Source organism: Prunus persica, chromosome G2 (assembly GCF_000346465.2).
Source record: "Prunus persica cultivar Lovell chromosome G2, Prunus_persica_NCBIv2, whole genome shotgun sequence".
NCBI lineage: Eukaryota > Viridiplantae > Streptophyta > Magnoliopsida > Rosales > Rosaceae > Prunus > Prunus persica.
The window spans coordinates 2,380,332-2,385,017 of record NC_034010.1 but is presented as its reverse complement, the minus strand read 5'-3'; the positions used below and the strand labels follow the sequence as shown (position 1 = coordinate 2,385,017).

The window sequence follows — 4,686 nt, the reverse complement described above, 5'->3', positions numbered from 1 at the left end:
CAAATAAATTCATAACTCTTTCCAAACATAACTGAGAGATGCTCAAACAGCAAGCAAAAATTGCACTGTTGCCTCATAATAACAGCCCTTCAAAGTAGCAATTCACCAGAGAAAGGTAGGTTCAAGAATCATTGCATAAAACATTTTCCAGTCTTCGCTGTATTTTCCGCGAGTTGAGGAACAGACCACCCATGGATTGGTCCATGCCTGTCGTAACCCAAACCCACGTCATCTTAGCGTCAGCCTCAAATACCCCAACCTCTGCTCTTAATTACAATACTACCACCCCGGATTCGGAAGTCGTATTCTTCTCGTGTGTATGCTCACCGACTGCTTTTCTGTCATTGTTAAAAAAAAAGGCCTTTTAAGTCACGTACGTATTCTCCTTCTTTTATTACAATCCCATGATTAATGGGGGTATAAGTCGACGTGTTGTCCGGAGGGAGAGAGTTTAATCAGAATCTTTTATTCATATTTTAATCAATTTTGATACAAAAATACCATTTCGCCCCTGCATCGCCAGAAAAGTTAACAAAATTGACGGCAGGACCATTTGTCCTAAGGAAACTAAAGTTAAAGGACCACGGGAACCATTTTGGAAATTAAGGTACTCAAATGCAAATCAGATCTAAATTCAGGGACTAATAAAACGATTAACCCTTAAAACCATTCTCTTCCAATATCAAATTCACAGTTTAGTCTCAGAATAGGTGAAGTAGCCAAATTAAGTCAAATCGTTTCCTTAAGATAAACATAGCCATGTGATACTGAAAATCATATCAACAATCATTACACCAAAGAATAGAATCAATCATAATCAAAAGTAGCTATCAATGCTCAAATTACCACACTCATGCCCTTATCTTTTTTTTTTTTTTTTTTTGGTGTGGAGAAACTATAGGCTTTCTAACTAAGAATACAAATTCAGAACAACCAAAATGAGATAAAGCTTGAAAATACCAAGCCATAACAATACAAATAAAAAGAACTCTCACAAAGGAGAGGGGAAAAGGTCTCAGAGATGGGATGAAAAACTCTTTTAAGTTTTAGTCATCCTCCTGCATCTATGGTGAGCCAATCTTCAACATTAAGTTTTAGTCATCCACTTCTTATAGATAGTTTCCATTCTTCCTCCAAGTTAGGCAACATATTCATATTATATCTTCAATGCACATGAAATATAGGCATTTGACTAGTCTAATCTAATCTAGTCCTCCCTATCAAACATTGTGCAACTAAGAAATAATCAAGCCTAATTTGTAAAAAAGTTTATGTCAAACATGCATGATCAACACTTGGAACCAATAAAAGAGAGTATCCCGAATTAGTTATGCACACGTCCAGAAAAGCTACAATATGCAATTATGGTGGAGCCATGTAGGGACTAAAGGGGTTCCAGATCCCTTCTCAACTCTTTACTCTCTCTCTCTCTCTCTCTCTCTCTCTCTCTCTCTCTCTCTTCCCTTTCTTTTTTCTTCTTCCCTGCCATTTCAATCTCCTTCTCTCTCTCTCTCTCTCTCTGTAAATAATTTAATGTTGTGTTTATTAATTGAATTGAATATTGAAGGAGGATCAAAGGTTTTATGTATACAACAATCATAGCATGTTGTGTAAAATCTGTAATTTAAAAGTTTATTTCTTGATTTTTACTTTAGGGGATATTGGTTTAGAAAAATAATACGCAGAAGCTCTACTAGAATTTTGCAGTGTTTATGCTTTTATTCCCTTCAATTTTTATATTTCGCAAGCCCTCTAACATCAATTTCTGGCTCCGCCACTTATAGATAGTTTGGGCATTTTGGACTAACTATACAGCTTATTACAAGACAATCTTTAGGGGGTAGAGGTTCAATTGAAAAAGCAATTGTTATGAACTTTTATTAATCAATGAAAATAAATTACAACTAGAAGAGCGTGAAATCAAGTTGTTGGCGAGTCGTTATTTACTTAGGATTTTGATCCCTTATTTAATTAGAATTTTGGTTACTTACCAATTATTATTTAGTCCTATTGTAATAGAGATTTATTTGCTATTGTAATTTAGATATATTTCCTATTTTATTTAGGGTTAACACATCTTTGTACTTGTATAAATACTTCCATATTGGAGAAGAATAATAATATGAGTGAATCTGAGCATATCTAAATATTTACCATACTTTGTTTGACTTGGTATCAGAGCCAGATTGCTAATGCTTTAGATCCTCTGACAACTTGAGAGTCGTTGGCGTTCCTCATTCCTAACCCATCATGGGTCTTCACCTTGCTATAAATCCCCGTTTCTCCTTTCCTAAATAATGAACATATATTTCTTATGCCTTAGCCATAACCGCACCTTTCTGCAATTTTACTTGTCTCTGTCCTTGCTATTTTATGTTGAGTCATTACCTTTCTTTTTCTCTACCTATGCATGCTGCTGCCTTTTTTCTCTTACTTTTCATCTCTCTATGAGCTTGCTTTCTGTTAAAATCAGATTGAGCCCATGTTAGTTTTAGTCTCTTGCGCTCACAGCCGAGCCTCTCTTTTAAATGTATACCATATAGGCAACACGCCCCTTGGCCATTGATGGCCTGATCTCTTTCCTCCGTGAGCCTCGTCACCGCTCACCGAGCCATCTCAAACCTCCGCAAGCCTCGTCACCGCTCGCTGAGCCTTCTCCTAGCCGGCCTTTGTCTTTCTGTTTATTTGGGTGTTACTTTCTCCAAATCTCAACTCTCATACATCATCAGATTTGAGGGGGAGTGACACTGCTGCTCATCTATTCCTTTGCAATTCACCTACCTATCTATCATGGCTGATTGTCCATGTCTGTTTCTCAAGTACCACTGATCATATGGCTCTATTGACTCCTTCTCTTCAGGGGGAGAGGGAGAGTGAAGAGAAGTTGTCTATGTTGTTGCTGCTGACACAGTTGTTTGCTCTGCCTTGTCTTGCTGGTGCCAGTGACTTATATTGCTCTTGCTGGTGCCAGTGCATTGTGTTGCTCTTGCTGCTGTCATTTTTGTTGTCTCTTGCTGGGGACATTGTTGTTGTTGCTTCTATTGTGTTTGTGCCTTTGCTGGTGTGTTTTTCCGCTGCAATCATGACCATTGACCTTGCCTTTGTTTGCTTCGCTTTCCGTTGCTATGGTTATTGCTGATGATGTTGCTATGTTTTTGATCTGTCTCTTCTTTAACCCTAAACACTACATATTTATGCTGCACTATACACCTAGCCTGTAATCCTAACCCGCCACCGTCATCTACCTTGCTACCATCGCCGCCGCCTACCTTGCTATTGCCGCCGATGCCGCCACCCCGCCATCCATCATCATACCCAATGTTGATGCCTTTATTTCTTCACTTGCTTCTTGTTCTGCCTTATCTACTGTCGTGCTTGCAGGGTTTCTGTGTTCTGCCTAATCTATTGCCTTGCTCACAGGGTATATGTGTTTTACCTTATCTACTGCCGTGCTCACATGGTTTCTGTGTTCTGCCTTATCTACTGTCGTGCTCACATGGTTTATGTGTTCTTTTGTGTGCCCTATTTTTTAGGGTTTGCTCATGTTTCCGCTGCGAACTTTGCTTTAGTTTGTCACTTGTTTCACTCGTGGTTGACGAAAAGACATTCTCTACAATTAGTGCTTCTCAAGTATGGTGTTCTGTGACTCGCTTGTCAAGTTGGGTGTGTGAAATATCTTTGCCCAACTTGAGGGGGAGTGTTGGCGAGTCTTTATTTACTTAGGATTTTGGTTCCTTATTTAATTAGAATTTTGGTTACTTACCAATTATTATTTAGTCATATTGTAATAGAGATTTATTTCCTATTGTAATTTAGATATATTTCCTATTTTATTTAGGGTTAACACATCTTTGTACTTGTATAAATACTTCCATATTGGAGAAGAATAATAATATGAGTGAATCTGAGCATATCTAAATATTTGCCCTACTTTGTTTGACACAAGTGACCTTGTGTGGACTAAAAAATTAAGGGAAATAGCCCAAAATGCCACCATTTTTATAATTGTAATTGAAAATACCATCCTTTTTTAAAAATTTTGGAACTATGACCTATAAATAGAATTTTATTGTCCCCTTATTGCACAGATATCACTTTTGCTGAAATTTTATTGTCTCTGTTTTGCTGAAGTTCTCTCTCGCCTCTGTCTCTTCGCTGCCCTCTGTTTCTCTTCACTCTCCGGTGGCTTTGCTCCGAATCTGTGGTCCTTCAGCTCTCAGTCTCTCCTCACTCAGCTCCGACTGTCTCTTCTCTCTTCCTCTCCCAGCGACAGGTACTGTTCATCGGCATTTTCTTACAGTTTAAGGGTTTCTCTCAAGTTGTTTTAGGGTTTATGCATTTCTCTGAAATTGGCTGAGGGTTTGTTCGAAATTGGTTGAAGGTTTAGGGGTTTTGCTGAAATTAGTTTAGGGGTTTGTTCGAAATTGGTTGAAGGTTTAGGGGTTTCTCTGAAATTGGTTTAGGGGTTTCATCGAAATTGTTTTAGGGTTTGTCTGAAATGATCTGAGTATGATGATTCTTTGTTTCAAACAGTGAATGGGTTTGTTCTTTGTGGACTGATGCTTGCACTGCTGTTGTGTTGCTGTTGCTGTTGCTATTGCTGTCGTATTGTGTTTTTTTGCTAGTGTATTGCTAATGTAGTGATGTTGTGTGGCATTTTAGTGCAGTTGTATTTTTTAGTTTTAG

General features: G+C 38.1%; 2 protein-coding genes across 3 annotated transcripts in view; one reads left to right on the top strand and one right to left on the bottom strand.

Annotated features, from left to right (window-relative positions):
* LOC18786356 (serine carboxypeptidase-like 40) overlaps positions 3,843–4,686 on the bottom strand; it is a 33,770-nt gene continuing 32,926 nt past the window's right edge. Inside the window, exon 8 of one of the 2 annotated variants that reach the window (XM_020557811.1) lies at positions 3,843–3,967. The gene's annotated coding sequence lies outside the window, so the exon portion shown is untranslated. Of the gene's footprint in view, positions 3,973–4,686 lie in introns of both variants that reach the window. The other variant, XM_020557812.1, reaches the window with a different exon arrangement.
* LOC109947147 overlaps positions 4,041–4,686 on the top strand; it is a 3,788-nt gene continuing 3,142 nt past the window's right edge. The window contains exon 1 of the mRNA XM_020556654.1: positions 4,041–4,273. The gene's annotated coding sequence lies outside the window, so the exon portion shown is untranslated. The remainder of the gene's footprint in view (positions 4,274–4,686) is intronic.